Source organism: Pollicipes pollicipes, unplaced genomic scaffold (genome assembly GCF_011947565.3).
Source record: "Pollicipes pollicipes isolate AB1234 unplaced genomic scaffold, Ppol_2.1 Scaffold_4295;HRSCAF=5057_pilon_pilon_pilon, whole genome shotgun sequence".
In the NCBI taxonomy this organism is placed as follows: domain Eukaryota; kingdom Metazoa; phylum Arthropoda; class Thecostraca; order Pollicipedomorpha; family Pollicipedidae; genus Pollicipes; species Pollicipes pollicipes.
The window spans coordinates 30,082,902-30,100,565 of NW_023596461.1; the positions used below are offsets into that span (position 1 = coordinate 30,082,902).

General features: G+C 57.2%; 1 protein-coding gene across 2 annotated transcripts in view; it reads right to left on the reverse strand.

Moving 5' to 3' along the window:
* The window catches only part of LOC119096397 (platelet glycoprotein V), a 30,249-nt gene extending 19,998 nt beyond the window's left edge, over positions 1–10,251 (reverse strand). For both annotated transcript variants that reach the window (XM_037219271.1, XM_037219273.1), the window contains exon 1: positions 10,091–10,251. The gene's annotated coding sequence lies outside the window, so the exon portion shown is untranslated. The remainder of the gene's footprint in view (positions 1–10,090) is intronic.
* Positions 10,252–17,664: the final 7,413 nt, after the last annotated feature.

The window sequence follows — 17,664 nt, forward strand, 5'->3', positions numbered from 1 at the left end:
CTGGCGCAGCCCCGCGCTCCGGTGGAGCCGGCACCGGTCAGCGGCAGCCGCTGGCTGAAGGGCCCCGAGCTCTGGTGGAGCCGGCACCGGTCAGCGGCAGCTACAGGCTGAAGGGCCCCGAGCTCCGGTGGAGCCGGCACCGGTCAGCGGCAGCCGCTGGCTGAAGGGCCCCGAGCTCCGGTGGAGCCGGCACCGGTCAGCGGCAGCCGCTGGCTGGCACGGCCCCGCGCTCCGGTCAGGTTCACATCGTTCCAAAGGCTGCGATCGGCGAGTGATATCGAACTCCACACACGCCTGACCGGCGCGCAAGGCCGTCACGACTAATTTACGACCTCAGTTGGCCCAATGTGGTGTCCGGTTCGCCTTGTGAAATGTTCTATTTCCCAGAAACCCGAAACAAAAAGACTGTACAATGGTCGACCCGATCCCCCGGTGATGGCGGCGCCAATGCCACTGGTTCGCGCCTTCAATGCGGCCGGGTATTTTCGGCGCCAAACTGTGAGAGACGGCCGTTCCCAGACTCGCAGAGCCATCTGACGGCCTGCGAAGAAATGGGTCCTAGGCAGAACAAATGGCCAGACCTCTTTAGACCCCTCCGGCCATTTTGTTCGAGCGATGGCGACAGCGCGACGCCACCACGCTATCCCCTAACGAGGGTATGATGGCGTCCAGGAGCGATGAGGGCTCCGCCTGTCGCCGGCCACTGATCCTCAGCCCCGGAGCAGCAGACGTATTTCTGCACGGCACCATGTGCCCTCTATGTCCAGATCCAGTTTTCCTCAGTCTAGGTCTCGTGGTCAGTCGACCGGTGGCAGGCCAGCTCCAGTCACGGACGGACCCCGGCGCCTACCCAGACCCGTTCTTTCAGCGCAGATCAGTGACGGCAGACGTCGGCGGCAGGCCAGCAGGTCGCGGACGGACCCGGGCCGTCACAGCCGGTGCCGACAGGGGCGGCGGTGCGCCGATGCACGCCATTCCGGCACCTCCCGTCCCCACCGCCCCGCTCATCCCGAGGCCGTCCGGTCCGGCCGACGCAGACCCCGCCGCCGTCGCACCCACGTCATCGGTTAACGGTTAACAAGCGCCCGACAGTCTATCAGCGATGACGGACGAGCCCGGCGCGTGAGGGCGCCACAGCGTCCTTTGTGCCGGCTCTGGCATCGCATCGATTCGACTCAGTCTGCGGCGCCCCGATAAGCGTGTGTGAAAGCGGCTGGCGAGTCACGCCGAGCGAGTGCGGGTCACAAAGTGACCACAAAAGTGGCAGCTGGACGTGATTGAGCTTGAGCAAGAGTTTTCTGGTATGTGTGTATACCACCAGCAGACAATTCTGATTCCAAATCGGCTTTTCGACTCATATTGAATTCCGAACGCCTCATATAATGCCACTTTTGCCCCGCCATGATGGCTGTACCAGTGTGTAGTACACGCTTCGCAATGGCCCCGTGCTAAGCAGTGCTGTAGCCAGTGGTGGTGCGCCAATTTGGCAGGTAAAGTCGCCTATGACGCTTCTTAGGTAAAATGCGTGCCCTCGAAGCAGCAAAAATGGGATCCCGAGTCAAGCAAGTCCATCCCAATCCAAAGACAAGACCCCTGTAGTGCCTAAGAGGGGTCGACTTTGCTTAAAGTACCCACTTATGACCCGTTTTCGCCCCCTCATGGGCAAAATTCTGGCTATGGCGTTGGTGTCAAATCCAACACATCGAATAAATATTACACCATAAATGAAACGCAACACTAAATGAAGGGCGCCATATGAATCAGCAAAAAATGTGGGAACTTTCTACAAAGTTTTCCCAAATTTTGGTTAACTCTTTTGGTAAACTCCAATCCCAACTAGCACGACTGATATTAAAAACGGCAAGGGCCGTCAGTGGGATAAAGGGCCATCAGTGGATTCCGTTGGTCATCAGTGGGATAAAGTCAAACTTATGTTCCGCTACTTGCACTACGCACGCGCTGAGAAGCATGCCGATGATTCTGCTAGCGCTGACTTCTGCCTGTCATTAAGATCAACGTTATCTTAAGACATCTTCCAAATTGTTTTGACTGCCCAGTCAAAGTCGCCCAGTCTTACCTTCTCAGGGAGGCAAGCATAATGACCAGGGCATGAAGTGTCCCGCTCAGCCAAAGGGTTGTTGGTGAAAACACTTTGTCCGCTTTTAATAAACGAAACATTCTGGTGCACAAGCTCAGCTACTGGAATCATCAATATCATGCGGATAACAGCTACGCGGCATTCTAGAGTTATACGCGATATCAGGGCCGTTGCACTTCACTTCTTGCTCTGGAGGCATTGTGGACTATTGGGAAGGCGTTTACCTCTCAAGTTAAAAGATTCCAACATCGCCTAGTTATTTACGGACAGGCAACCACAGCTTCGTCCACAATCCTCGGCCTGGATGCTGGATATTAACGCGGGGTACGAGCAGTCTCCACCGAACGGTAGCCCGAGTCCAAGGAGGTCGAAGGCCGTCGTGCTCTAACAATACGAAAACAACTGGTGCAAACGCGCATGTGATGTCACTGCCGCAGAGCTGTCCGACGAGTATAAACACACTAAAATCAAATGCGTGCAAAATCAGCAATAACTCACCGGTTTGTGGATCTGGCCGGGTTCAGAAGCACTGGACGCCGTCCCGACTGAACAGGAGACGCGCCCATCGTGTGGACCCTCGCACACGTTCGTCGCTATCCAACCAATAGTGACCTGACCTGTACCATGTGCATCGCCATGCGCCCAGTGTTCTTAGGTGTCGATGCCCCCCGCACCCCGGCGACGGTGAGACGGGAAGGCCTGGCGGGTCACCCATCAGAATGCCGCATACATCCTCATCAAGCAGCAGCTCAGCAAACAGAAGGGCGGGGTGGGAGCCGGCGGCGACGCGCGCCACGCGGACATGGCCGGAGGCGGATCCGCCCGCGCACGGCCGCGCAGACGGCCGCGGACCCGGCCAGCAGCCGGCACCAGTGACGCATCATAGCAGCAGAAGACATCACAGCGGCCGCGCAGACGGCCGCGGACCCGGCCAGCAGCCGGCGCCAGTGACGCATCATAGCAGCAGAAGACATCACAGCGGCCGCGCAGACGGCCGCGGACCCGGCCAGCAGCCGGCACCACCGGCGATGCATCACAGCAGCACACACGCAGAAGACATGATACGTCGGGAGACCGCGCGGTGGTTCCAAGGCCATGGATTCCCCCCACCCCCCGCCCCAAAAAAGACCGTGGCCAGCCACAGAAACCGGGACCTGGCATGAGGGTAAATGCCACACGAAGGGGAGCTTCTACAAGAAAAGGGCATAAAATGCAGCCACACCCAGCCAACGATACATGTGGTTACCCAGATCACGTAGTTATCTCAGATCACGTAGTTAGTTCAGATCACGTACTTATCACATTACCCGGCTCTGTCGACCTGTGCCAAGTCGTTTAGCAGTCATCTAGTCTGCACACCGCTTTTCCCAGCTTTAATTTGAGCCGCATTATCGCCACCCCGCTTGCAAGCCTATGATCCAAGGTCATCAGTAAGCTTCCAAGCCTCAATAACACTTCCCTGTTTGGACTGAATCAGGCTTGGGCCGCTGAGCGGGGCCCGAAACCAGTAGGCTCTAGTCGTTCCCAAGCATCGCATCTGTTGGTTGCGGCGATGTTTGACAAAGTGTCTGGGACGGAAGCGTGCAGCAGCTGAGATATACAACTGGCTATTCAAGCTCTGCTAGATCCAGTTCTAGCTCCAATTCCAGATTCAGACCCAGCGCCACGACACCTCACAACGGTTGTGCAAACAACGCGCGCGTGCGCGCGCGCGTACGCAATCTGCAGTGCTTCAGGAGTAAGGATTCATGATTCACTTGAAGTCTGCGGATGTGGACAGTGCCATATCGACAGCGTCTCAGATCTGACATACGGCTGCCAACAAGCATTTCGCTCGCCTGCCAACAGATGTCTGGAATCTGGATCACTGTTCATGGTCTGAAAGCCGGGCTCCATGGTCAAATCCAGAACACCGCAGCGTCAATGCTGTAACCACCTGGCCAACAAGCCATGCTAGGCGCCACACGGCAGCAAGAACGCTTTTATCTCACCCGCATTGTTCCATCGCGCACTACCAAATTATCCTGGCCCAGGAGCCGACGCACCTCACGATGCCAATACCACCGCATCTCAGTCGTCTTCAGTGTGCCAGCGTTGCCCCAAAAAGCCAGGATAAAGCCAAGCGCGCAGCGATGCCTCGCTGTGCGCCAAGCCGCAATAGCCGCGAATGCTCCCGGATGGGCCGCAAACACACTGGAATCTCCTCCGGCGTGCTGGGGTGGCCCGCAGTGTACCAGGATGGCTACCAGAGCCCAGGATCGTCACCAGCGCCCAGGATGACCACCAGCGCCCAGATGACCACCAGCGCCCAGATAGCCACCAGTGTTCAGGATGGCCACCAGCGCTCGGGATGGCCACAATCGCCACCAGGATGGCCACCAGCGCCCAGGATAATCACCAGCGTCCAGGACAGTCACCAGCGAGCCAAAATCCCTGCGAGCGCGCCAGGACCGCCCCTCCAGCGCGCCAGGATCACCCCAGAGTGGCGAGCGGCGTCACGTCCCAGCGCGCCGCTGTCTGCAGGCGGCAGCTTCCGTGCAGTCTGACCTCGCGACGAGCCGCGCCGCCGACGGCGGCGGCGCCGGCGGCTGCCGCCCGGACGGCTGCCGCAGCAGGCCCGGCTCGTGCCGATTCACACAGGCCGCTGATTCGATAATCGTCTTCAGCGGCGTCTGGACACTTCTCAGAACGGCTTTCACCGGCGGCAACGACAACGACGACAACGACAACGACAACGACTGCAACGCCAGGAACGCTACAACGCTGGAAAGCCGTACTCGAGAAACGGCGAGCGAGGGAGGGCAAAGGAAGCAGTGTAAGGTTACGGACAAAATGAAAAGATATAGTTCGATTAACGTTCGCCTGTTGTACTTCACAGATGAAGCTTGTAAGTAAGACGCGTACTGTGATGTAGTGAACTGCCCTGACCAGGTCGGAATGCATACGATGCACTTAAGTGAAGCCCACTGCTTCCCGCAAGGAGCAGCTAAAATTCGACTGCCAAAAAACGGTTATAACGAAGTTCACAAAGGCGAATAACTGCGTAGTTAACCGTTTACTACTATTATCAAAGACCTGGCGCGGAGATTGACAAAACGGTAATTACTTCAGCTCTTACCCCCCACAAAGTGAGCGAACGTTTACGTTCAGTTAGACTGGACGCCTGTAAGTCGCGTAAAATGTAACAGATCAGCCAAAGGCTTACTGTCCGCATTTCAGTATGGTGCCGCCAGAATGTCTGATCCCAGGCAGACTTATCTGAGCGATTCATGGCACAGAAACATCATTCATACGCCAAATGCGCTGGCCTACTCGTCTGCAGCCTTCCTGACAACATCTTTATGATGTTGGCAACACACCCAACGCCTTTATCACGTTTGAGCCCTGGATCGACTACCGTTAAGGTTGGAGCTCAGTCACGGGGCCCGGCCAGACCTCCGGGCGGCAACGGAAGGCGAGCCGTCGGCCGCGGCACTGGCCGGGCCGCCACCTGGCCGTCATCGGCGGACTCTGCTCACAGCCGAGGTGGACTCAGCTCACAGCCGAGGTGGACTCAGCTCGCAGCCGAGGTGGACTACGTTCACAGCCGAGGTGGACTCCGCTCACAGCCGAGGTGGACTCAGCTCACAGCCGAGGTGGACTCAGCTCACAGCCGACGTGGACTCAGCTCACAGCCGGGGTGGACTCCGCGCACAGCCGAGGTGGACTACGTTCACAGCCGAGGTGGACTCCGCGCACAGCCGAGGTGGACTACGTTCACAGCCGAGGTGGACTCAGCTCACAGCCGACGTGGACTCAGCTCACAGCCGGGGTGGACTCCGCGCACAGCCGAGGTGGACTACGTTCACAGCCGAGGTGGACTCCGCTCACAGCCGAGGTGGACTCAGCTCACCGCCGAGGCGGACTCAGCTGACAGCCGAGGTGGACTCCGCTCACAGCCGAGGTGGACCCCGCTCACAGCCGAGGTGGACTCCGCTCACAGCCGAGGTGGACTCAGCTGACAGCCGAGGTGGACCCCGCTCACAGCCGAGGTGGACTGGGCCGTCGCCAAAACAGTCATCGCCCGAGCGGTTCCGTCCGTCACTAAGCGCGGAGACGTCGCCGACGACGGCGGCGCTGCGGTGGAACGCGCATCGAGGCGGAAACCGGCGGCAGCACGCATCGTCTGAAGCGCAGCGGCGTGGGCGGGGCCGCAGGAGCCGTTCACGCTGTCCTCATCTGCGCGTCGCCTGAAGTGCAGCGGCGTGGGCGGGGCCGCAGGAGCCGTTCACGCTGTCCTCATCTGCGCGTCGCCTAAAGTGCAGCGGCGTGGGCGGGGCCGCAGGAGCCGTTCACGCTGTCCTCATCTGCGCGTCGCCTAAAGTGCAGCGGCGTGGGCGGGGCCGCAGGAGCCGTTCACGCTGTCCTCATCTGCGCGTCGCCTAAAGTGCAGCGGCGTGGGCGGGGCCGCAGGAGCCGTTCACGCTGTCCTCATCTGCGCGTCGCCTAAAGTGCAGCGGCGTGGGCGGGGCCGCAGGAGCCGTTCACGCTATCCTCATCTGCGCGTCGCCTAAAGTGCAGCGGCGTGGGCGGGGCCGCAGGAGCCGTTCACGCTGTCCTCATCTGCGCGTCGCCTGAAGTGCAGCGGTGCGGGCGGGGCCGCAGCCGCCGTTCACGCTCTCCTCATCTGCACGTCGCCCGGGGGCCACCTAAGCCAATCTTGCGGTGAATCAGGCGGCGGTAAAACGAGCTCAGCGCACTGGCGCGAATTGCCGGCGACGGAGGGTTGGGGACGGGGCGGCTGTCGCCGCTGGCGGACCCGAAGGCGGGAACCGGCTGCAGCCACGCTGCGGGAGCGCGGTGCATGGATGCCACGGCCTGCGACATGCATCCTGCACACTGCAGCGTGCTCAGTGACAGGCCCTCTCGGTGACAAGGGAGAGAGGCGGTTAGCAGAAGGCGGCGCTCAGCAGACGGCGTTCTGTCACGACAGGGGACGTCGCAACGGCGCCGCCTCCACGACGTGGCCGTCGTGACTCTAATGTTCGGGAGGAGTCCGGACGGGAAGCGACCCCAAAGCCAACCGGTTAAACGCAGCGCGATGCTGGCAGCGAGCGGACGCCTTCGGCGGGAACATTCCCAGAACCCTGACAAATACACTAAAGTTGCTTAATTTTGACTGCATGAGGCATGCAATTTCTAAACACGTCGGACACGGACGGCAACACCGACAACTCAGCAGCTCAAATAGATGAATTATGCCAACCCTTCCACCCGCCGCTGGGCTAGTTGCCGGGAGGTGCCCGCCCCGACGAACTTTGCAGGCTGACGGCGTTGCCAATGCTTCCAGCGGCCATGAGATCATCGCTGGCCACCCGGGCGGATGGGGGAAGGGGGAGGGGAGGGCAGAGGCGCAGTGGGCGGAACAGGTGGCATGGAGGTCGCTCACACGGCCCGCGTCTCCCCGCCGTCACCCCTTCCCCACCTGCGGGCCGCGGCATGACGACTAAGCGCCTGCAAAAACCGACGACCGGCTATTTCGGTTTGATGTGGGAGCGGCGGCCGGGCCGAGGCGACCACCGTGAGAATGAGCCGCAGGCGTGCGCGCCCGGCCGGCCGCTCCCAGCACATTCGACCGGCCGGCGCCGCATGGGTGCGACGCATGCCGCGGCTGCGGCGAGCCACCGCAGCTGCAGGCACGGCCAGGGCCGGCGAGCCGGAGCTGGGACCGGCGACGGGCGGCGGCGACGGGCGCGTTCCACCCGCTGCCCGCGCCACAAGCCCGTCATCGCGGCTGGGCACGTGTCGCCATACGGCCTACTTCACACCGCCACACTGGGGCACGGACTCACCGCAGTGCGCGCCGCCAGTGAGCTCTGTTTTGACAGTTTCGTGGCAGCCGCGGATCGCGCGTGACAAACAGCAACCGGCGCTGTTTGCCGCGAGGCCCGGCGGTGGTCAGTGGAGTATGTACCCGGCTCCGTCACGGGACGGGCAGCGGGCAGGGTTCGGCCGCTGCCGCTCCGCCCAGACCTGTCAGTCGGCAGCTGTCCACATCCATAACGTCATCTATTATCACTTGTATCTGCTCACAGCGTGGCAGTATGACAGCTGCGCGTCATCATCACACAGTCATCGGCACGTCATCGCGCCATCATGGGCCTGCTCATCCGTCATCACATTGTCCGCTCGGCCTCGGCGCGCCATCACACCGCAACGCACGGCGAGCGGAGCCCTCTGCGTGAGCACGCACAGCGGCCGTCTGAAACGGCCGCTCCTCCCTGCCAGGCCAACTGAGCGCGGCGCAACGGCCCGGGCTGGCCAGCACTGGTCCATAGATTTCGTGCCGTTCTTAGGTGAGGACGACACGCGCGCGAGGAGCGGCGGGGAGCGCGCCGTTCTGGCCGCAATGGGAAGCGCGCTGCTCTGACCACGGCGGGGGCGCGCCGCTCCAGTTGCGTCCCGTGGGAGGTCGCAGACTGCGTGACCAGCCGACTCTCGAGAGCGGCCTGGCCGCGCGAGGGGACCGACCGACCCTCCTCCAGAGAACACGCATGCGTGTTTACTTCGCCGACGGTCGCTTCGTCAATATTGGACGAGCGCGCAGCCCTATGTCGACATCGGGCCGGTTTCATTTACTTAAGCGATGGACAGAGGCGGGACTAGCTCCGCAGGAGACTGACTCTCTGCAGACGACGCATTTAGCACCTAACTTCGCACAACTCTAACGTAATGTGCGGACCGGCTGGGGACCAAATTATCCGACAGGACACCTAGTGGTGTGCAAATCACGAACACCGTCGATAACACCTAGCTGACGGCACTCACATGAGTTACGAGTGTCAAACAAAACGGCTCGACATTCGTGCGCAAAGGTTCGCCAGAAGCTGTGGGGTCACAGTCCGCTGCTGGGTTACAGTGACACTGACAAGCTAGACCGCTCCCAGGTGCGAGGAAGGCCGCAGAGCCGTCAGACCCGGACCAGAACAGTGGCGGCCCCGAAAGCAGGTCCGAACGTCGGACCTGGACCAGAACGGTGGCAGCCTCAGCAGCAGCCTAAGCGTCGCTCGGGTGTTCGAATCATCTCGTTCGGGGGCGCAGGGGCGGCTCCGTCCCCGTCTGAAGACGCAGGAAGCGGCTCCGTCCCCGTCCGGAGGCTCGGGAAGCTGCTCCGTCCCAGTCCGGGAGCGCAGGAGGCGGGTACGCCCCTATCCGGACACGGCTCCGTCCCGTCCGGCGGCGCAGTAGGCGGCCCCGTCCCGTCCGGGGGCACAGCAGGCGGCTCTGTTCCCGGCTTGTCGGCACGAGCGGTGAGGCTGGAGGGCTTGGCCGCAGCTCGGCTTTTCGCCCTTGGCGCGACCTTTCCCGGGGTGGCCAATGCCCAGAGTCGGCCAGATGATGCGGCGGCCGCGGCGGGCGTGGGCCGGCATTATGATGCCGCGGCCGGGCCATGCCGAGGGGATGGAAGCAGTCCGTGACACAACCGCCGGTCCAGATCAACCCGACCGGCCATCTGCGCTCCCCCCCCCCCCCTTGGAAGGGTGGGAGAGGGTCTCATCCCCCTCCCATCCAGCGGGGGAGGGAGACGAGGAACGGACAGAAGCCCTAGATGAGCGAGTCCCGTATAAAGGGGTGAGGGACGATAAATGCGTGCGGCGTGGAGAGGTGGCGGGGCGGGCAATACGCTGACAAAGCGTCCATGATGACCCTCATCCTACCGCGAGGGGCGGACTGAAAAGAGCAGACGAAGCGAACAACAGCAATTAAGCAGTCACCGGGATCCGAACTAAGCCACTGACGGTGGAGAAAAGAGGACAAAGACTTTGGTAAGAAATGCTTTGCTGATCCCAACGCTGCAAACAGATCATCAACGATGGCAGAAAACACGGTGCGACTCTGACGCCGCCGGCGGCCCAAGGGCAGCTACCCCAAGGCCGGCCGGGCGCCCCGCCGAAGACAACACGCGGTGCAGCCGGGCGGCGGCCGCGCCTCCACGACCAGAAACACCGTTACCTGCGAGAGCGGTGCTGAGCAGGCCGTCAGTCGCCGGAGCTAGTCATGCCGTCGCCGCTGCGCTAATCCCCACTTGCGACCACTTTCACACCGGCTGGCTGGCTGCGCCGCCTCGCACCGCCGCGGTGCGTGCGGTCCGCGCGCTACGCGCCGCACCTCACCCGCGCTCGGCACGCTCGAATGCCGTCGGCGTGCCGCCGGCCGGCCGACAGCTGCTGCGCGGTGCCGCTTGGTGACGTCACCCACCTGCCGACAGCCAATGGGAGGTGCGGCTCCTGCGCGGTGACGTCATCAGACGGCTGGCGACCAATGGTAGCGCGCGCCCGTCTTGCGGTGGCGTCACTACCGGTCTCCTGGCCTGGGGCAGACGGACAATTTATGGGCGTGGGGAGATGGGGTGAAAAAATCACCGCCGCCGCCCATTGATTGGTGTCGGGGTTGTGTGTGTCGGGCGCACAGTCAGGAGCGGCACTCTGTCGTGCGCCGCGGGCTCACCAGGGTGCCCGGCCACTCGGCTCATCGCTGCTTGCTCTGGCCTGACGGCGGGACCGCGGCGACGGGCTCGACGGCCGACCGTCATGTGGCGCGCCGCGACGGACGCTGCGTACGGTTCAGCGTGTGATGCAGCCGTTGGGGTCTTCTTAAGCCGTTTTCGCGTGTCACAATGATCCTGAGTTCCCACACACACGCCGTCGTTCCCTTGAGAAGGAAAAATCCCTGACCGGTGCACATCATGATCAGCTTAAGTCCGAGAAGAGCCTCACGGTATCTCCAATTTTGAATGCTGCTGTGCACGATCCATCCATTCACATGCACTCTGTTGACGTCACCGATCTCGTGCACTAGAGTCATCAGTGACGCAAAATCAAGAAATCGTACACAAATCAGCATCACACAATACCACTCCGGAGACCATTTACTGGTCGTGTACCAATTGAGATCGGCTCTGTCGGCCTCACGCGGACCGGTTTGTCCGGTCCTCGGATGGCGACTGACACCGGGCGCGTCCAAGGCGCATTGCGTGGCTCAGGATTACCAACTAACCAGTCGTTACCAAGGCAACCATTCCCGGCGGACGGCTGGCAGAGCGGGCGACCGCGGGAGCGGCTCTGGGTTCCTCCGGTCAACTGTGGTCCTCTGCCTCTGGTCATCCCGGACTGAACTCTGGTCCTTTGCCTCTGGTCAACCCGGATTAAACTCTGGTCCTTTGTCTCTGGTCAACCCGCAATGACCTTTGGTCCTGTGCCTCTGGTCGATTTGGACTGATCTCTGGTACTGTGCTCTGGCAACCTTTATGATCTATCCTTTTAACCCGCGCCCGGCCGGGAGACTGGGGCAATCGCGCCGGACCGGGGGGGGGGGGGGGGAGGAGGGGGCAGTTGATTTGTCCTCTGGGATCCCAAACTTCCAGACGCCGTATGAAATAAACATGAAGAATGCGGGGAATTCATTTTGACCATTTCTGTTCTCCCACGCGGGCCAAGCCAGACTAGGTCACCGGTCAAAATTGGTCTACCAGTAGCCTACAAGAACGGTACTTTTCTTATTTACACGCGTCGCACTCGTTCATCCAGTCTCTCTGCTACTGGCAGCATACGTCATTGACCTAAGATGACCTCATATGGCATTGCATGACCTGCTGCAACCTCAAAATGTAATATGATTTTATCTCGACACGTTTTCAGTGAAATGTTCAAATTTTGCAGCCAAAATTGCATACAAACTGCTTACTTTAAGCTTAGCATGTGTTTGCAGAAGGTATCCATAGAGGATAGATCATGATGTGGACCAATGTCATGCTATCTGTGTCCCTATGATGGTTGCGCATTCGAGGCAGTACTCTTTTCCTCATATACCTGCACAAAGATACGTACAATCATTTGGGAAAAATACCTTGCATTATTTAGGAAAGATAGCAACAGTTGAACTGACTTCGGGTCAATGACCTCGCATTTTCCTAAAACTATGAAAGACACAAACTGTAGATACTTTCATAATATATAATTATGCCAAGTTTGAACGATGGCAAATGCCTCACGAAAAAGTTATGTGTGTTAAAAGCTTTTTATAGGTTGGCCTCTTTTATCTGACTAAGGTCAATGATCTTGATAGATCAAGAGTCTCAAATGTTCAAAAATATGTCAAATTGATTGATGAACAGATAATGAAAATTTCATGAAGCTGTGAGTGTTCGTTTTTGACCTGTGCACACAACACCGCAAAGGGGAATTCAGCTTCCTCTCCAGGCAGGGCACCGCTTAAGGGACCCGGATCGACCTGGCTACCCCTCCCTTCTGCTGCCAGAATGATAGCGGTAGGCACTCCGCGCTGGTATGAGGGGCCCTTCAGTCCCTGACTGGGGAAGATGGCATGCCCCTAGTCTTCTAACCATGGGGCCCTTTGACCAGAAATGGTGAGGAGCTTTTTTAGGTTTCAAAAGGGTGAATCAAACTTAAGTCAAAATTAAAAAGCTAGTCCCCTTTGCCAGGGGACGTCATTCTTTTTCCGAATCGACCAGTGAAACAAATTTCATATAAATGTGTTGCGCCCACGCGCTTGCGACCGCAGGAGCAGGACCAATGATGGCCGGGATTGAAGTTTGCGTCAAATCGAGCGCCGCTGACGCTGCAGCCATATATCACTTTGTGACCGTCGTGAAATGATGTTTGCGGAAGTCTGATATGCATGCGTATATATATATATATATATATATATATATATATACGCAATTTTGAATTAAGAAGTCTCATATATTCATATGGTCCAAATACTTTGGTGGGACGTATATCGTAACTGTGTGATTTTTGAGCTGTACTTTTGAATAGATTAACAGTTACAGCAGTGCGAAGCACATGTTTTACGCTTACATACATTTACATAGATCTACCATCGGATTCCAGCACCATTCCACAGCACGATAAAATTTAATCTGTTTGCATTATCAGCCCCAAAATTGCGCAGGTGAAATATACGCTGATATACACACCGACTATAACACATACACACACACACGCACACACACACATGCACACACACACACACATATATATATATATATATATATATATATATATATATAAGCGTTATGCCGTATAAACTTTTGAGTTAACGCACCAAAGTCATTTAATTTTTTTTCTTCAAAGTATTGTATCGCCATCGCCCACTCTTTGGCCACCGGATAGTCTTACCCGCAAGGCCGACGTCGCCCTGCCTACGGAACCTGCAGCACTGGGAGTCCTTTTTCAAGTGTTTCCAGAACGCATGTTTGTAACTCTGTTATCTAAATTTATTTCCTGCCCAATGTTGAATGCAGATTGAGCATTCCCAGACCAACATGGGTTCACCGCCACGGACCACCACGTGGATACAAAATATCCTCGGGGGGGGGGGGGGGTTAATGCGTGCAGTCATTTCACGTTTGATTCGTGCAGTTTATTTATTTCATAATGCAAAGAAAATGCTGCCTTGGCCTGTGTATTCTGTTCCAGTCAAAGAAGGTGAACACAGAAGTAAAACGAAAAAAATATCTTACTCGCTGGAAATTAGGTAGGCCATATCAGGTGAATTTTGTCTTGGGTGGAGAGTAGGGATTGAGACCTTCCGCCATCAGAAGGCCTTTTGTTGTTAACCCTGTGCCTCACCCCCCCCCCCGTACCTAGTTTCTGGCTGCGCCCCTGGCGAAAATGTACGGAACAAAACAGGACGGTGAACAACGTACTGCGTACTGAGCGGCGTGCAAGCGGCATATGGCACACTGCTTTCGTTAATACGCTTTGATGTCCAACACTGTGGCCCAAACGAATGCTCCTTGCTCAGCCAACTAACCCCCGTGTTTCGACGCCCTGTGTCCGCACACCCCGTGGTCCACTTCCCCCCGCATCCCATCCCACCGAGGTCATAAATCGTTGACCGTTCGGCGGGCACGCCATTGTCCTCCTCGCCTGCCCTAGGTCCGCGGGGACTCGACTGCCACGCCCCCTTTGTCTCAGCCTCACTCACCGTAATTAGCCGGTGCCCGGTGCGCCCAGCGGCAGGCGCCGGCGGCACCCGAGCGTGGCGCCGGCGCCAGCTGCGCCGCTGGCGACGACAGCAGACGCCAGCAGAACACGGACGGGGCGCCGGCGCGGTTGCGCCCCCGCCGGCTGCGCTCTCGCCGGAACCGGCCGCGACGAATGTGGGGTGATTCGGGTAGGTCCGACCGGCGGTGTATCGCGACAGCCGCCGGCAGCGGGCGGAGGCGTGCGCTGCCGTTGGAACGATCGCTCTCAAATGAATCTACCATCGCGTGAGAGCAGAGAAGCACGAACTGCGCCGCAGTGGACTTACAGGCAGCCCGCAAGGAATGCGTCCAGTTTCCGATCCACGCCTTTGTCTGCGCCTGTCCTCCGCTATTTTAACGACAGCGATGGAATCCACCTAACGGAAAGAACACCGCCGGAAACCGATCAAAGTTTTACAAGGACCAAGGTCGCCAAGTTTTTGTCAGAATACGCATCATCCATTGTCCGCTGCAGATTTAGGGAATGAACGTCAAGCGTTTCCGCATATACGCCCAGTAAAAAACGCGGCGGACGCGCAGCTCGGTCGTCTGCCGCTGCGTCTGCCGCGTGACGGCTCTGATGTGACAGCCTCTTTCCGATTGGTGACCAGTGACAGGCCTGAATGTCCGGTGAGACACGCTTCAGACTGCTTTGTCCTCTGGCTCGGTGAGCTGCGCCGCCAGTCAGGCTCCGGGAGTGCAGGCGCTTCGGCCAAGCGCCTGATCGAAGACACTGAGACGATGCGGGGCGGAGTTATCACATATCATGCACCTGGTTGTATCTTCCGACAGAACATGGCACTTTCACTCCTTCCGCTCCTTCAGGTGCGACCACTCTCGACGCATTCACCACGCGTTATTACTCCCCATCCCCAACTAGGCGCTGTCATCCGCGGCACCCTCACCAGGCGCGGCAGCTGCCGGCAGGGGAGCACTGGCTCCTCCATGCTGCAGCTGATGTCGCCACTGCAATGATTCAGCATCAGGCGGCAGCAACTGAGATGTTGTGTCTGAAAACAAGTGGGCCGACGGAGAGCGTTGTCGTTAGGCGACGGGCAGCACGGCTTAGTGCGAGCATGCCCCGCGCCGCAGTCACGCCGCCCATTCAGCCACTGTTTACTGACGGCCGCCAATGACTGGCTGCTTCCCGACAAGGCCAAATCCTATTGTGTGGCAACCATAACATCCCGCCGGCCCACGGTGCCTGCCACCGTACGTGCGGAGAGATCTCGTTGCTGTCTCGCCTAGGGCTGCGTTCAAAGTGTGCATCTATGCGTACATTACGCGTGCATTTTTCTTATTTTTCCAATGAAACTCGAATTGTCTTGCCATGTGGGCGTTTCAGGACGCATTTGGCGAGGACAACCAGCAGCTTGTTTACATTTGGTTGTAATAAGCAGCTTGTTTACATTTGGTTGTAATAAGCAGCTTGTTTACATTTGGTTGTAATAAGTAACGGCTCATCTGGGCGCCAGCTCATGCACAATCAAAGTTTGCGCACAATCAGCTGTTAAATTTGGGTTACCCAATTGTCCCATAGTGAAGGAAATGAGCACAAATATTTGGTCTTGCCTGAGTTGTAGACGAAGCTGTGTCTTCTGTGGCCCCAGGCTACGGCGTATGAAGCCTGCCTGAAAATATAGCACGAGTTTCCGCTTGGTGACGAAAAGACCAAAGCCTGAAACAGCTTGTGAGCTTTAAATGGATTGCCGCACACTTGAATGCGGTTTCGAACTGTGACAGCCAGTTTGATGAGCTTTCCGTGAAACTCACAACCATTTGAGTTTGAGGGTTTGAGTCACAATCACATGCCCGTTTGAGACCCAAGACCATCTAGTTTCTGAGTGCAATTCAGGCCAATTTGTGCGCACCATTGAACGAAATTTATCTGAAGGTTACCAAGACATCATGAAGACGACATGTAAACAAACGACATGTATGATATCATAACAACATGACGACAAACGACGCGAATGACACCACAGAAACGGCACGTAAGCATCACACCTCATTGGCCGTCGAGCTCATGGACAAGAAAAGCATGGCCGCTTACGCAGCGGTGCTTGCGACGCCGTCCAACCAAGTGTCTCAACGGTAGAGAGTAACTGGCTTATCGCCAGATTTCGCCGCTGATCGCGTCACTCGAATGCAAACACTTCCTGCGACATCAGCGGAACTCAAAAAACCAACACTACATATCAAAAATACACACAACCAAATGCCTAGTAATATTCTCGATATCAAACAGGGGTCGTGTCTCTACAAATTAGATTTTGCCACGTTGCATTGTGTCGTAAATACTGGCATATGACACTGAAGTGGTCCCCATGTGCCACGCGCCTGTCCCGTGGGTGAGGGGCAGGGAAAGCGAGGTATAGGAGATGCACTACGGCCCTGTACACTTGTGACCTCGCTGGTGACAGGGTGGACTTCGTCACATTAAATGATCATAAATTAGATGTGATCACAAATCGAATCTGCTTATTCGGGTCGATCACAAGCCACACGCAAACGGCCGTACGCCCTCCCCTCCCCCTCCACCACTGTTACCGCCACAGCCACTGCGTTACACCTGACGTTATACCCTGATGACAACCCTGCCAGGGCAAACATCGACATGGAACCAAAGCTTGACTGTTTTGTTAGAGATGCTGGACGGAGGAGGATTGGCGCGTAAACGGCTCTTCCCCAACTCTGCCACAATAGAGCATCTGCCATATAGTGATGCATGAAAACAGTTACTGGACAATCGCAGTCGAACAGTGTCCAGTAAAATGTTCAGATCTCCAGTGGCCATTATGAATATCTATCAGCGAGCTCACAAAGCCGCTTATCCTAAAGCATATGGATACAGACACAAATTGTGGAAGAGCGTCTATGATTACATTTATGTCGAATGTATTCGTTTCTTTTGCCGATGAGCTTTGTCTATAACGCCTACAAACAGCAGAAGCGGCAGGATTGTAACTTTCTATTCAGTGTTTGGGGACTTTTAAACTTCCCACTCCCCAAAAACTCCCCTCTCCCCAGTTTGTGCTCCAGCAACCCTGACTTAAGGCATAAAGTGGGCCAAATATTGGTAGAAATCTAATTGTTATTGTATTTTGGGGTAGGTTGTGTCATTTTTTACTGTTCACCCCTCCCCCTCGCAACAAATTATGGGTAACTACGCCCCTGAAAAATTGTGTTATCACGCTTATTACGCTTGTTTTATTACGCTTGTTGGCGCTATTATCATCGCTGCTTAGGCAAAGGCGGACATTCTCAATGAGAATGTTGTTCCTGGTATGGCCGTCCTCCTAATGGTTCATTGAACAACGAATCCACGATATTTGGCTTTATACTGGTTTCAATGAGATACACACAAGAGTTTCCTCCCCACAGGCGCTGCCCACAACAGGAACACTGTCGTGGTTGTTACCAGAGATCACGTTACGATCTTTGGAACCGAAATCAGTGTCTTGCGCTGGTGACGGCAAAACCTGCGTGCAGCCGAAGGGAAGCAATTTTAGTGTGTACTAATCATAGCTCGAAA